This window comes from Urocitellus parryii, chromosome X (genome assembly GCF_045843805.1).
Source record: "Urocitellus parryii isolate mUroPar1 chromosome X, mUroPar1.hap1, whole genome shotgun sequence".
In the NCBI taxonomy this organism is placed as follows: Eukaryota; Metazoa; Chordata; class Mammalia; order Rodentia; family Sciuridae; genus Urocitellus; species Urocitellus parryii.
This window is the reverse complement of record NC_135547.1, coordinates 101,581,098-101,597,726: the sequence shown is the minus strand read 5'-3', so window position 1 is coordinate 101,597,726 and position 16,629 is coordinate 101,581,098. Positions and strand designations below refer to the sequence as shown.

The window sequence follows — 16,629 nt, the reverse complement described above, 5'->3', positions numbered from 1 at the left end:
GTGAGACCTTGTCTCTATATAAAATATAAAAAGGGGTTTGGAGATATAATTCTGTGGTTAAATGCCCCTGGGTTTAATCCCTGGTACAAAAGGAGGAGGAGGAGGAGGAGGAGGAGGAGGAGGAGGAGGAGGAGGAGGAGGAGGAGGAGGAGGAGGATGCTAGTACTAGAATAGCAAGGTGAAGTAGAAATAACTAGTTTACTCTGCCTGGAGTGGCATCAAGAGTATTTTAGATAGTGGATATCATTTGAGCTTGGTCTCTAAACATGTGTCTATTGGACAGAGAGAATGAAAAATGCCTAACAGCATGAAAATATAAGACAGAGGCATCAGGCAGACAACCATTATGGAGTTCAACCTTGTGGTGATCCTGTGATGCAGCAGAAACTACAAATGCTATTTCAGTGTCCTCTCACACATGTGCAGGAAGATTACAGTAGTCTCTGCTCTCCAACGAGTTGCAGCAGAAGTAAAACATTCATTCCATACCCACCTGCAAGAATGACAAAGTTCAGGGTTTAAGACTCTAAAATGATTGCAAAATTGGCAAGGAAGTCCAGGTATATAGAAAGAAATATGTCATCTATATCAAATGGTTGCAGCATGAGAAGGCTAATGACACGACCATTCAAGTGGGCATTCACCTAAGCAAGGTGGTTATCATCAGGCTAAAACTGGACAAAGATAGAAAAAGAAATTATTGAATGCGAAGCCAAGTCTCAACAAGTTGGAAAAGAAAAAGGCAAACATAAGGAAGAGCTTACTGAGAAAATGCAGGAATGAATATAACCTGTTGTGCAACTACAGCTTAAGTGGATTCCTAGCCTCAAATGTGTTTCTTTGGAACTTTCCAAGATGTCTCTGGAATGTTTCATTGCCTTCCTGTTTTGTTATTATTGTGTGGCTCTATCAATTCACTTTTGCTAGTTTTATTCATAATTTTATGAATAAAAATTTGCACTGTTTCCTAATTTCAAATGATATTTACATCATTTTATAAGTAAAATCTATCGTATCAAAAAAGAAAAAGAAAATATAAGACAAATTGAAATAATAGCCTAGGGTATATGTATATGATGAGTGGGGATACAAATTTGCAAAGGCGTGATAGAGCCAGATAATTAGAAAATTTGATTGTGCCTAAGGAGTTTGTAATTTAAGTGAATAGTAGTCATAAAATGTTTTTAAGCAGTACAGAGGCTTGATCATATTTGTGTTTATAAAGATAATTGGCAAAATTGGGAAGGATGGTGTATTAGCTTTATGTCACTGTGACCAAAAATACCTGAGAAGAACTTAGAGGAGGAAAAGTTTATTTTGGCTCATGGTTTTAGAGATTCAGTCCATGGTCAACTGATTCCATTGCTCTGGGCCTAAGCTGAGGCAGAGCATTATGGCAGAAGGGTACTATGACAGAATGCTGCTCTGCTCATGGTGGCCAGGAAGCAAAGAGAGAAGGAGGAGCCAGAGGGACCAGATATAACCTCCAAAGGCATACCCCCAGTGACCCACCTCCTCCAGCCATACCCCATCTGCCTAGAGTTACCACACAGTCATTCCATTCAAACTTGGATTGACTGATTATGTTACAGCTGTCATAATATAATTATTTTACCTCTGAATATTACTGTATTAACACAGGAGCTTTTGGTGGGACACCTCCTTTCCAAATCATAACAGGTGGATTGGATTTGTGAGAAATTAAAGACAAGAAGATGAATTGGGAGACCATGTTGTAGCTCAAGTGATTGAGGATCAATCTGAAGTGAGGCAAGAGAGAGGAATTAATATGTGAAACATAAAGGAGGTAGAATGAATAGACACCTGGGAATTAAGACAAAGTGGTCATTAGTTATTTCCACTTTGAATGTATGTAGTAGGTTCATGGTGGTTTCATTAACAAGGAAAGAAAATGCAATAAAAAGGCAGATCTGGGGAGAAAAACTGAGTTCTATTTCTTTTACCTTGAAGAAGAAGGATCCATTAGCCAGCTGTTACCATAGATCTGAAAATCAGGAAAGGGTTTAGTGCTAGAGATTTGATTTGCAAGTCATTATTATTGACTGGACATCAGTTAAGCAGGATCTATACTTGACTGGTATGTCTGAGGGAAACTGGACTATTTGAGGGAGAAGCCCCTTTCAAGGACTTTGAGTAACTATTAAGAGAATGGAGGAGTAGAAGAATATGGGATAACAGAGATGAGTGTTGAGAGCCACAGCTGAAGTGGCCCCAGCAAACTTCCAGCTGATTGGCTCACCATGGCCCCAGCAAACTTCCAGCTGATTGGCTCACCATGGCCCCAGCAAACTTCCAGCTGATTGGCTCCTCTGCTGTGATGCTCATTGGGCTGTTTCCCCCGCCCTTTCAGATCACGGAACTGCTCATTGGGGGACTCTTTTGGCTCCGCCCATGCAACCCAGCCAATTGGCCTCAAGAGCGGGAGGAGTTGGGGTTGAGAGGCTCAGCGGAAGCCGGTGGTGGCAGTTGGGCTCTGAGGGAATTCCTGAAGAGCTCTTGTGGTGAGGCGTGTGTGTTTGCTGGGGCCTCTTTGGTTGTGGCTCTCAACAGATGAGTGCTGGTGATGTAGAAGGATGATCTGTAATAACAACTCTAAAAGTTTGGTTTTTAATCTTGCCTTATTTATTAAACAATAGACATATCAAAAGAAGTAACTGGAGGAAAATTAAGCTTACATCACATATTAATTAGAACACTTTAGGGTTTCTGTAAGAGAAATCAACTTGAGCTAGCTTTGGTAGAATAAGTGACTTTCTTATGTGGATTCAGTGATTCCTCATAGAATCCCAGAGTTAAGAAAGCCATTTTAATCATGAGTCAGACAACCATTGAGGATGCAGGCTCAGCTACACTCTGTCTACCTTTTTTCTTTGTCTCTCCCATTCCCTTCAGTCTTGTTTTCTCTACTTCTCCTGATGCTACAGCACCTACATGGATATGATATAGCATCGGATACTCAATATTACCAATTGCCTCTCCCTATTCTAAATCCCCAGGGAAGTTCTCCATTGGCCCAGCATGGGTGAGATGTCCCATTTTAATCCAGTTAACTGTGTGTGTGTGTGTGTGTGTGTGTGTGTGTGTGTGAGTGCATGTGTGCATGTGTGCATGCTTTGTATGTGTGTGTATGTTTAAAGGGGTGAAGGAACTCCAGGCCAATTAAATTATAATGGGTGGGATCCAGAAGTCAGTATTTTTGTTTATAAATGCCCCACTTTGAAAACCAATGGATTAGGCTCCATTATTTTTATGAAAATAAATACTTTGGTAGGGATAATAATGCCAGCTCTCCCCAATCCCCCCCCCGTACATATCTATGTCTTAATACCAGAACCTGTGAAAATCTGAAGGTCAGGTGATTATCAACCATAACAACAACAACTACAAGAACAATAATTCTATCTATAACTCTAATTCCCCTAAAGAAATATTATTTTGGATTATCTGGATGGGCCTAATATAATCACAAGGGTCCTTAAATGTAGACAAGGTAGGCAAAAATGTCAGTGTCAGCTATGCACAGTGGCACACACCTATAATTCCAGCTACTCAGGAGGTTGAAGCAGGAGGATCACAAGTTTGAAGTCAGCCTCAGCAACTTAGCCAGACCCTCAGCGATTTAATGAGACCACATCTCAAATTTTTAAAAGGTTTGAAAAGGGTGGGGATATAGGTCAGTGGTAAAGGACTTCTGGGTTTATTCTCCAGTACCCCGCCACACAGCAATTCAGTTTTAAAAATGAGTGTCGGGATGTGGCTCAAGTGGTAGGGTGCTCGCCTGGCATGCGTTCGGCCTGGGTTCGATCCTCAGCACCACATACAAACAAAGATGTTGTGTCCGCCGATAACTAAAAAATAAAATATTAAAAAAAATGAGTGTCAGAGTAATATCATGGCTGATTTTGAAGATGGAAGGGGGCCATGAACTAAGGAATGGGGACAGCCTCTAGAAATTGGAAAAGGTAAGAAAGAAGTCTTCCAAAGAGTCTCCAGAAAGGATCTCTACTCTGTGGACATCTTACTTTAGCCCAGTGTGACTATTTTTAGACTTCTGTCCTCTAAAAATGTAAGATGTGTATCTTTTTCTTCTTCTGAAAATAGCATGTCCATCTAACCTTTTCATTTAGAAATATTTCTCTTTATTTTTTTCTTAGGTCACACATGTATTTTCTTTACAGGAGTGGTTATGATACCCAAACCCACACAATTAGGCTCTTCCTTTGGTGTTTTAAAAACTGGAATGATGTTGAGACCCTGTCTCAAAATCAAAAACAAACAAACAAACAAATAAAACAAAACAAAACTGGAAATGGGGAAAGAAAGACATCTTCTGTCTGATAGCAATTTAATAGGCATAATCCCACTCGTACTTCTCAGAGGCCATGGTTCCAAGCCTGTAGTTCATGACTTTGGGCGGTTTAGAAAAAAAATGACCCTGTCTGAGAGTGGTAAGATTGAGAGCCTGAACTGGAATTTGAAGCATTCTAGCTTCTGGTTCCATTTATCCCCAAGACCAATCATAGAATTACAACTTGGGTTACACAATAACCTAAGCTACTTCAATTTAGTATTTGTTACTCCAATCAAAATAACCTGACAAATGCAGACAATAAATAAATAAATAAACCCAGTAATTAATTGAAAAGTTTTTTAAAACCTACATATACACATCTGTTAGGATGCAAAAAATTATTTTTATTAACCCATTGTGTTTTTAAAGTACCTTCCATAAGGGAAAACTTTTAATAGTGAAATGAATAGGACAATGCCCTGCTTCCGGACACTTACAGATATATTCATCTGTGTCTGTATTTGCCAACATACTTTTCTGCAATAAGTCCTTCCTACAATCTCTTTATGCTTATTTGACAAATGCAAAATAGAAATGTGTTCAAGAAAGTTGGCTTTGTAAAATACACAAATGAAAGAACCATAAAGGTTGATAAGAAGATTTTCATGATAGTCTTATCTTTAAAGGCAATTACCAGATTCTTCCGTAAAATGCTACAATTACAATCAAAATACTTGCTGGGAAGGAATATTGGTGTGATCCTGAGGTGATTCTTTTATTCTTAATGAACCAAATACACCTTAATTCCATCATTACTAAAGTAAAAAGAAAAGGGGGAAATTAGTTTGGAATAAATCACTTCAGGCCCACAGCACAATTCACTTTGGATTCACTCAGGTGTGTGTTTATTTTAATAGCCGATCTGAAGGCATGTGAGGAGCCACAGCTGACCAGAATCTAAACAGAAAAGCATAGAACTTCCAATTAAGCACACATGCAGCATGGAATAATAATCAAGTTAGGCTCCCTAGAATGCTAAATTCCAGAAAACCTTCAGCTCTTAGGTTGTCATCTCCACAACAGCACAGATCTTTTATTTTGTTTCTAAGAAGGGCTTTTAATATTCTAAAATACAAATTCTAAAGTAACAGCCTAAAAGGCAGATTCAAAGATGGGTGTTATTTGACAATCTATGTTCTCTCCTTTCCAAAATATTCCTGTAGGTTTGTTCAAGATTTTTTTTCCCAAGAGAAAGCACACTGCTGTCCCCAAAAGTTGTCCAGAAGCAGGGCAAGAGAGTTTGTCCTTAGGGAAAGGGCAATTCCCAGAACTGTAACAGTGGGCAATGCTTGGATGGTTGCCAGTCATGATCTGGACTCGCTCGAATACCTGCATAGGTCATCTGTGGAAGAGAAATCTCCACTCCCTTCACAAGGGCTGAGGACTGTGCATGATGAGCAGTGACAAAGGAAAGAAAAATGTGTAGTTAGATAGGCATGTGAAGGGGTGAAGTCTGGCAGGAATCTGTGTGGCTTGAGGAAGTCCCGAGGGCTGACTGTTTGGCCCTGCGCCAGGTCTGGTTTTTTTTTGAGAGTGCAGAGGCGCCTCGATGGCTTTTCTGTCTACCAAGAGTGGAGAGCCCCAGACCGATGCACAGGGTAGTCGGTCTTCCCGGCAGAGGCAGTGGTGACAGCAGAGGCTCCACTCCTCCCTTCATTCCTCCGTTTCCCACTCAGCCTGGCCCCGCCCCTCATTCCCCACCCCGACTAGCCCCGCCCCTTATTTCATAACTCCGCCCTAACCCGGTCCTGTAGCTTATCACCTCCCTTCCCGTCCTCTCCTGCCTGCTAACTCCCGCTGGACTCGGCAGTTGTGGGAGCGCGCAGGCGCGGCGAGCAACTCTCAGAGCGCTGAGTAGCGGAGAGGGACGCGCGGTAAGTGTGGCAGGAGCTCGGGGCTCCTCCTGGGTAACTTGGTCCCAGGTGAGCGTCCCAGGAGGGATCGGGGTGCGTGGGGGTGATTTCAGTCCAGCAAAGAGAAACTAACTAGACGTGAGGCAGCACTGGTGGTGACGTTGCCTAAGGGTGTCCGGCCAGGACCGCGTGGGGAACCGAGTGCTTGTGGAGAGTGGGCGAGGGTGTGTATAAGGAGAAAAATTGGAGAAAGGCTCCAGAGGTTGGAAGTCCACACACGGGGTTGGCAGGATCGGGAAGCTGGCCAAGGGCGCTGGAGAGTGTCCCAGCTTCAAGTTCAGTCCCCCTACTTGGTGCCCCTGAGCAGTGTCCCAGACACATCCCTTCCCCCTCACTGCCTTCTCGGGGTGCATAGTTGCCAGAAACCTTCACCATCGCTGGGGAGAGGATTTAGAGGTGGGCTGTTGGCCCGGGCTCGTGCCAAGGAGGGCGTAGCTTTCGTGTGACTTTCCTTTACCCCGCCCCCGGGAATGTGTCCCTCTTCTGGTCCATTGTGCTCGTGGACGTTTTAACAAAGGCTATGACTGTTTCGCAGGCAGTGGCGGGTGACAGCGGGGGCGGGTGTGTGTATGTGTTGGGGGCGGTGATTGAAAAGTCGGGATGCGGCCCTGGGGACGGGAGATCTAAGGGGTGCCTGGCGTGGGGGAAATGGAAGGAAGGGAACAACCTTCCTGCTTCAGCTTTTTCCTTCTTCCTGGTCCGCTGATTTTTGATCAGTGGTAGAACAACCTCAAGAGGGATACGACTGGATGTTAGTGTGCATGTTCAGGCTCTGGCTGCTGCAGCCTTTGCTTTTGTGATTGTGTTGTTCATATATTTTCTAGAGTCCCTTCAGGGAGAAAAGCGAAACTAATAGAATTTGAAAGGAGTAATTGAATGGGGGCAGTGAGGAGGTGGAGTGACAAAACTTACAGCTAAAAAATTGCCTTTTAAAAGTTATAGTTTAAAGCCAGACTTAGAAAGATGTGAAGATGGGCAAGTCAGGGTGACTAAGAACTTGGTTGGGGTACTGTTGATTGTTTCAAAGACAAGCATACTATAGGGGGTAGGGTGCTGCCAGGTACTTTGGCAGACTCTCTTTAGAACTTTTAAAAATTATATTAGGAAGGCTGGGGCTGTAGCTCAGTGGCAGAGCCCTTGCCTAGCATGTGTGAGGCACTGGGTTTGATCCTCAGTACCACGTTAAAAAAATAAATTTAAAAAGGCATGTTGTCCATCTACAACTGTAAAAAACATTTTTAAAAAATGATATTAGAAATACAAAACACTAGGGCAAATATTATGATGTTGGATATGGGTCCATAGGCTTTCATTTTCAATTTTAGAATCTTTTATGAAAGATGGTATATGTATTCCCAAGCATAAATATTGATATTTTTACTCATTTGTTTTAACTTAATACAACAAACTGATCTTCCTTTTCCTCCACCCCTTTCCCTTGATTGTGAATCCTGTTTTATAAACATTTACTTTCAGACTTGAAATATGTTTAAAGACAATTGCCCCACCTCAGGTATGAAGTAAATAAGATTTCTGCTCCTTTATTCTTGAAACTTTCTTCTGTTTTTTTTTTTTTTCTGTTATTTTAAGAAACAGAAACAGTTGCTAAATTATCAAACTAGGGAGGTAGGAGTAAGTGATTCCTTGTCCCTTTTATAAGGAACTCCCGGAACTTCCCAAATGAACTCCCTGTGCAGACTCAGCCAAATTCACTTCTTGGACAAATTTGCCAACATACCAAGAATAAATTAAACATTCCCTTTTCCATTAAATTTATATCACTGACCTTATTTCTCTCTTGCTACTAGAACCTCAGGATTCTGTGTTACCCCAGTACACAATGCTACCTGGCATGTGGTGAGTGCCTAGTAAACTTATAGTTAAGTATTAATCAATCAATCTTTATTTTATTTTTATGTGGTGCTGAGGATGGAACCCAGTGCCCCACGCATGCCAGGCAAGCGTGATACTGCTTGAGCCACATCCCCAGCCCCATAATTTTTTTTAAAGTTCTACATCTTCTGTGACTTATATACCCACCTATTAAAAAATATTACAAACCAAACCATTGCAAGCATATCTTCCTTCCTAAAACTTTCCTCACCTAGACTGATGTTACGCTTTGGATATGAGGTGTCCTCCAAAGGCTCCTGTGTTAATGCAGGACTATTCTGAGGTGAAAAGATTAGGTTATGAGAGCTGTAACCTAATCAGTCCAGCCTAGTTTGAATGGATTGAATGGTAACTGTATACAGGTGGGCCATGGCTGGAGGATGTGGGTCACTGGGGATGTATCCTGGAAGGGTTTATCTTCCCTGCAGCCCCTTCCCCCTGCTCTCTGCTTCCTGGCTATCGTGAGTGGAGGATAGAACATTGCCATGATGTTCTACCTCACCTTGAACCCAGAGCAATGGAGCCATGGACTGAACCTCCAAACCATGAGCCAAAATAAACTTTTTTTCATCAAAGTTGTTGTTGTCAAGTATTTTGGTCACAGTAATGAAAAACTGACTAATATAACTCCCTCCTTGTATTTCCATTTTTCTTTTAATTCTTGATTAGTTCATTTTACCAAGTCTTTGAGTTCTATGCAAAACTTTCTTTCTTACTATATGCTGAAGACAATACTATGGCAATCAAGGACATGGATATGGAAGGAAAACAAAATTTTAAACTTCTTAGTATCGGTTCCCTCATCTGTAAAAAAATGATAATGATAATACTTACCTGATAGTGAGATCAGGTATTTTAATAGCTTATCTTAATGTTCTAAAATGGCAGCAATTTATTTGTATTTGCTATTTCTTGTGAGCTCCCATCATTTCAGTTATCAATTGACTTCAAAATGTGGATGTTTTGACACCTCACACCCTGTTCAAACTCCAGTTGTGTATTTGTGGTTTCCTTCCATATATCTCTGTCAAGTTGTTTATAGCACAGTGGTTGTCAAATTTTAGCATGCACTGTAATCATAAGAATGCTCAGATTTCTGGGTCCCACCCCCAGAGTTTATGATATGAGATAAGTCCTGAAAATTTCCATTTCTATCAAGTTTTCAAATAAAGGTGATGTTGCTGGCTTTGTGAAAGAAAATTGTTCATCTGCAAGGAACAAAATTAGCTGGCAGCCTCCAGCCTAGTGATATGGTAGGCACTGTAATGTCATAACACATTACTCATGTGTTTGTGGTAATGATGATATAAGCAAGCATACTGCACTGTCAGTTGTATAAAAATACAACACATACAATAATGTATGTATTACAATAAGGTATGTACATTAACACTTGCTAATGCTAATACATGAGTGTTACCAATTTATGTATTTACTATACTATAATTTTAGATCATCATTTTAAAGTATATTGCTTCTACTTATAAAAAATTACTGTAAAACACTATACCATTTACTCTAGCAGCAGCCTCATGCATCTTGTGTTTACTGTATCTCTCAAGTGCATCAAAAGGCCAAGAGGGATGATTGACCTATACCATCTAGGCTTATGTGAGTATACTCTAAGATGCTTGTCTAAAGACAATTGACAAAGAAGCATATCCCCATTGTTAAGTGGCATATGACTACACACATATACATACACACACATACACATATATATGAAGTCATATAGTGTTGTATTTTGGGGGGAGAAATAAAAAACAGGGCCAGTGAATTGGGGGAACACTTACCTGTGGGTGAATAAGGTGTGATCAGGGAAGACTTCACTATCAACAAAGGCCCATAAGAGATAAGAAAACTATTTATATAGAGAAAGAACATTTTTGACAGAGAACATCAAGTACAGATGTCATGAAGTGGGATCTTTTTGAGACCTTGCTAAGAACAGCAAAGTGATCTCTGCAACTAGAGTAGCATGGGGTGAATAATAACAGAGTCAGGTAAGCAAAAAGGAGTGTTGGAGAGTGGGAAAATCCTGTAGAGCTATTCAGCTCAATATTGGAAGACATTGTAAGGTGAGGATAGTTATTAGAGACTTTAAAGTCAAGAGTGATCTTACTAGATTTCTGTTTTATAGGGATTTTTTTTTCTAGGTGCTGTGTGGAGAGTAGATTGAAAAAAACACAAGAGAGATCAATTAAAAGAGGGATTATGGTGGTTGGATTAAGGTAGTGTAATGCTGGAGGTGATGTTAAATGATCTGATTTCCTGATGATTTGGAAGTAGAATATAACAGAAGATGAGAGTCAAGGATGCTGCCAGTGAGTTTCAGCTGAGCACCTGCACCTGGGAGAATGGAGTAGCTCTTTAATGAAATATGAAAGATTGCACTACTTTTGTTGTTCTATAATATTATATTAACTATTAACTTCAGAATCATTTTTTTTTATACCCACAAAATCACTTGCTGAAATTTTCATTGGGATTGCATTGAATTTGTAGGTCAACTTGGAAAGAACTGACATCTTGAGACTATTGAGTATTCCTATCCATGAACATGGAATATCTTGCCATTTCATTTTCTGAAAGAAAAGATTAAAGATTAAATACTGGCCATGCTGAATTTGAGATGTTTGTTTCATAGCCAGGTAGAATTCATAAGTATGGGTAGTTCTATCTATTTTTATCTCTGGTAATATTCTTTGTTCTGAAGTCTGCTCTATCTCAAATTAATATAACTAATCTTGCTTTCTTTTAACTAGTGTTGGCATGGTACATCTATCCCCATCTCTTTAATTTCAGTGTTATGTGCTTTTAGAGTAAAAATGAGTTTCTTTTAATTGTATTTAGACTATTCACATGCAAAACAATTATTGATTTAGTTGAATTAACATCTACTGAACTTGTTATTGTTTTCTGTGTATTGCCCTTACTATTTTTGTCTTCCACACTTTTTATACCTCTTATGGGTTTAATTAAGCATTTTATATGTGCTATGGTTTGGATAAGTTTCCTCAAAGGTCCATGTGGTGATCTCTTGGCTCCCTGCAAGGTGGTATTGGGAGGTGACAGAACTTTTGAGAGATGTGGTCTACTGGGAGGTCTTCAGATCATTATAGGCATGCCCTTGAAAGAGATGGTAGGACCCTGGCCTCTTCCTATCTCACTTTCACTCCCAGCCATGAGGGGAATAGCTTTGTCTTCCAAGCATTCCTGCTGTAATGTGCTGCCTTGCCACAGGTCCCAAAGCAATGGAGCCAACCATGGGCTGAAACCTATGAAACTGTGAGTTAAAATAAATCTTTTCCCTTTAAAAGGTGATTATCTCAGGAATTTGCTGTAGTGATGGAAAGCTGACTAAAATTATGGTTTATTGTCTCTTCTTTTTTGGTATATCAAGTATGCTTTAAAAAAAAAAACTTTAAAATTGTTGCTCTAGATTTTCCAATATACATTTGCAGTGAATCCAATAAATTTTTTAAAACACTGTTCTCCCCCTGGGTAGTGCAAGTATCTTGTAATAAAATCTTCCTTAATGTTTTGAACAACCAATAAAAAAAAAACAAAAAAAATAAAATAAAATCTTCCTAATTCCTCCCTCCCTCCCTCCCATTGCTTTGCTTTTCTTAAGACTTTAGCCATATAATTATTTCTAAATTATTAGTTAATTTTGCCTGTTTTATTAAATGAAAACATCCACATATCCATATTTTTTTTTGCTCAATATTACATATATGAGATAATGTCAATTAGTTGTATGCTTCTCAAACATTGGTGTGCACCTGAATTCCCTGGAGGTTTGGGAAGGGGCCTGAGATTCTACCTATCAATTTCCCATGTGATGCTGATGTTGCTCTTTCACAAATAATGTTTGTAGTAATATGGTTCTAGTTCATTCCACTTTCAATTGTTTAATATGCTCTGAATACTTCAGTTATTTACTGTACAGATATTCACCTAGGGTAGAAAAGACGTGGGAAACTGTCCTTTAGTTTTCCACAAAATTTTGTTCTTTCTAGGATTGGGAACTAAGAAGGAACAAATTATTTCATACTAACATGGGTATTGTCATCAGAATAGTAAATTGAAGATTTGAATAAAATAGTGATATGGTCCCAGAACATTTCTCACATTGCCTTTTTAGTTATAGGCAAGATTTTGCCAACTTTATTCTGTTCAGGTTATTCTGACATAAGGAAAAGCTAGAAAGGACTTATCAGGTGCCCTGTGTGCAAGTGAGTATGTGCTCACTCACATATGTATGGGAGTAACAGACAAGATAGAAAGCTTTTTTAAAAGGGCTTTTATAGGAAACAATAGCTCCTGTGTTTTGATTCTTTTTCTTGTTGGGGCTTTGAAGACAAGCTCTTTCTATTGTAATGTCTTTCCTATAATGGCAAAGTGATTTGGTTAGCCTGAAAACCTGGAGGACTATAGAAATGATATTATCATTGCAAGTTGACTTGTAGAGCCTCCTAAAGAAGTGAATTTAGGGCTGGGGTTGTAGCTCAGTGGCAGAGCACTTCCCTGGGACATGTGAGGCACTGTGTTCAATTCTTAGCACCACATAAAAATAAATAAAATAAAGATATTGTGTCCATCTACAACTAAAAAAATATTTTTTAAAAAAGAAGTGAATTTATGTTAAATTTAAATTAAGCATTTATTGAACACCTTTGGTATATAGGAGTGTGTGTGTGCTAGTGTGATCCTTTGTAAATACTTCTTAAAAATGTTATTGGGCCAGGTGCAGTGGAGCATACCTGTAATCCCAGCAGCTAGGGAGGCTGAGATAGGAGGGTGGCAATTTTGAGACCAGTCTTAGCAGCTTAGTGAGGCCCTAAGCAATTAGGGAGACCCTGTCTCAAAATAAAAAATAGAAAGAGCTGGGGATGTAGCTCAGTGATAGAGCACCTCTGGGTTCAATCCCCAGTACCAAAAAACAAAAATAAACAACAACAACAACAAAAAGAATGTTATTGGTTATTGGGCATAATGAAGTGAGAATCAAAGAGTCATAGGGCTGGAGTAATCACAGTTCTTAAAAATGCTTATAGTTGCTTTGCTTTCTCCATTATTGTGTGGTAATAATTGACATAGTTATTTTCAAGCTCATTCAAATACTTGGTGATGAATTTTTGATAAAGCACATTATCTCTTCAAAGGCTTAGCAATTAAATGGACCAGAATTGAAATAACCATTTGAACTCTAGGCACATTTTTTTCAGTGCCTCAGAATGTAGAAGCTAGAATTTCTTTAGGAAAATGTGTTATATTTAAAATCTCTGACATGGAGTAAGCTCCCTGTGTTCTGTTTTCTTTCCTCCTTTCAAAACTGTCTCAGAAGATGTGCGTTATTTTTTTGGAGTCCTAGTTAACCACATGCCTCCTTTTTCAGTGACAAAGCCTTGTTATTTAAAGCACTTTATGTTCTGTGAATCACTTCCAGCCTCTCTCTGGTGTGCCTATTCTTTGTGATTTGGTTTCTAGTGTTATGCATTCCAATTTTATAAAAAAAAAAAAAAAAACAAAACAAACAAACAAAAAAAAACGATATAAGTAACTTGCCACAATAATCTATTCTGACATGTTTGCTTCAGGGAGAAAGCAGAAAAAGTCAGGAACATAAGCCCAGTTTTAAAATTTGCTGTTGCTGCAAAAAAAAAAAAAAAAAAAACCCAAAACAAAAAACAGTTAATGGGATATATTTCAAGTTTCTTTTCCTATATTAGTATTACTTATGGGACTAGAATATTTATTTTGTTAAGAATATATTTACTTTCATATGTAATTTTATCCTGCTTCAAAATCCCTTGGATTTATCAAGAAAATATTATAGAAGTGAAAAATGAGAGAAATATCTTCATTAGGTTTTTAAGCAGAGAGTCTGAAAATACAAATATTTTTGTTGTATTAATATGAAGAGTATTGTAAAAATAACTATTCTTTGAACTTTAAACTTTAAAATGCAAATGGTAGATACTCATATTTATTATTAGCATTTTCTTTATTTCATTCTCTAAATTATGAATGTTCACCAACATTTATAAAATTTACCTTTGAAGTTTTAAATAGTGTATTCCTATTACTGTTGTCCTAGTTTGAGGGTTTCTTACATCTTTCCTAACACTTTAGCCATATCTTTTTAAGTGGTCTCCCCAGTCACTTGTTCCCTGCTCTTAATCCAGATCTGCCTATCCACAGGTATTGAAAACCTTCTAAACAAGGTGTGGTGGCGCACACCTATAATCCCAGCAGTTTGGAAGGTGGAGGCAGGAGGATCATGAGTTCAAAGCCAGCTTCAGCAAAAGCGAAGTGTTAAGCAACTCAATGAGACCCTGTCTCTAAATAAAATACAAGATAGGTCTGGCAATGTGGCTCGGTGGTCGAGTGTCCCTGAGTTCAATCCCCAGTCAAAAAAAAAAAAAAAAAAAAAAAAGAAAGAAAAGAAAACCTCTTCCTGGAGCTGGGCTTGTAGCTCAGTGGTAGAGCACTTGCCTAGCATGTGTGAGGTGCTGGGTTTGATCAGCAGCAGCACATAAAAATAAATAAATAAAATAAAATAAAGGTTCCTGGAAAGCCCCATTTACCCCTATAGACCGAACTATTCACTCGGTCAAAAGCTGTGTGTACCTAACTTTTCTGAGTTGTATAGGCCTAACCATTCTTCTGTTTTTCTATTTGAATTCCTCATTTGCATTTCAATTTTTAGCCTTTTGACTGGTGCTAATTCTCTGTCAGCATCTCAGGCCTACTAGCCAGAGGCCTGCATCCCACCACCAGGAATCTCAGTGCTAAATATCCCTAGAATCCTTGCCACTAGAGCGCGTGGATCCCACTCTTCCTTAACTGGATTTAAGAGGAAAAGGTTATCAGAATCTTCAGTGAACCAGGAAGGAGCCTGGAGAAAACCCTGTGTAGAATGGGATTTTCTTTTTTCCTCTGGGACCCAAACCCACTCTCTTGACAGCCCTGTCGGTCTCAGAAATATAGTGATAGTTCATTATTTGGAAGATTGCTCAAACTATTTTTTCTTCTTATCTCTTAAAATAACTCCTTCCCATATGGATTATCATCTTCATTCATAATAATAACCACAATCACAGTAACCTCTCTATGTTGTACTAGATATTTTCATGACTTTGTATTACCCTCTAGAGTATATGACTTTATCCCCACTTTGTAGTGGGAACACTGAAGTTTAAAGAGTTTTTTAAGTTTCCAAGGTCACTTTGTGGATATATGGTAGAGCTGGAATTCCAGTCCAGGTTTCTCTGACAATGAAAGGTGGGAACTTTTTTCAGGAGGCCCCCATGCATGAAGCTTGCTTTGAGGACTTTGTCTTCCTATCTTCACTTTCACATGGCAAGCACACAGTAGAACTCTTTAGTTTAGGAAGAGAAAATGTATATTGAGCATTTACATATGCATTTCAACCATCTAGTGTTATGATCTAGTAGGGGTTAGTGCTAATGAATGGGTAAGTGATCAGATGAGAGGATATTAGTCAAATTAGTTAGAATGGTAACTTCCCTGTGCTTACACAGTGGCAGGCTTATGATAGACATTCAAAAGTATTAATTGAACTGATGACATTATCTACTCAAATATTATTGAATTAATGATATTATCCACTATACCTTTCTGTTAAAATTGATGATGATAATATTGATAATATAAGTATTTGAGTCATAGCTCCAATTTTCTGATGAAAAAAAATAGTTGTAATGGATGTTTTTTTCCTTTGGATCCCTCAAAATGTCCTTGATATCATATGTTGAACCCTACTTCATATGATGATGCATACTTCAAAAAGAAGGCTTTTGTTACCTGTGTGTTACTTGACCTCTCACTCCCTAAAATTTCTTCTTTGACTTCTGCCCTTTCCCTGGACAACATCATCATTTCCTGACTTCAGACTCATTCTGCACACAGAAAATCCCCACATCTATATCCAGTCAGAATTTTTTCTAGAAGATTCAGGAATATATACATGACTGCCTACCTCAAACTAAAATATCTAAAACAGAGCTTCTCCCCTGCCTACTGCCCAATCTGTATTATCTGCTTTTTTTCTCCTTTGTTTCTCATATTGTTAAATGGGAAGAAAGCTCTGAAATGAGACCTCTGGATAAGAAGCACCCTGGGAAAAAGTGGCCCCATGGAGTTCCCTTCTCCACTCTTGGAAAAATCCCAGGCCTGGTCCTTGAGTTAAGGTCCCTAAATTAAGGGGCTAATGGTAATCTTCATCACTTAAAGAAGTTTCTCCCTTTAAGTGTTTCTCTTGCTGGTTAACCTTCTACTCTTCCTTGCTGATACAAGTAGGGATGGGAAGAGAGGAAGCCTTCTTTCTCATTATCTCCTTTTCTTGAGCATAATGTGTGAGAAAACACACTCTGATTATCATTTACACAGGTCTCATTCCAGGCTTATGTCTAAAATGCAGAT

At 38.9% G+C, this 16,629-nt stretch overlaps 1 protein-coding gene and 1 pseudogene across 1 annotated transcript in view; both read left to right on the top strand.

Moving 5' to 3' along the window:
- The first annotated feature begins 346 nt into the window (after window positions 1–346).
- Window positions 347–783, top strand: LOC113181888 (large ribosomal subunit protein uL24 pseudogene; annotated as a pseudogene).
- Window positions 784–6,168: 5,385 nt separating this feature from the next.
- Prrg1 (proline rich and Gla domain 1) overlaps window positions 6,169–16,629 on the top strand; it is a 97,803-nt gene continuing 87,342 nt past the window's right edge. The window contains exon 1 of the mRNA XM_026387581.2: window positions 6,169–6,246. The gene's annotated coding sequence lies outside the window, so the exon portion shown is untranslated. The remainder of the gene's footprint in view (window positions 6,247–16,629) is intronic.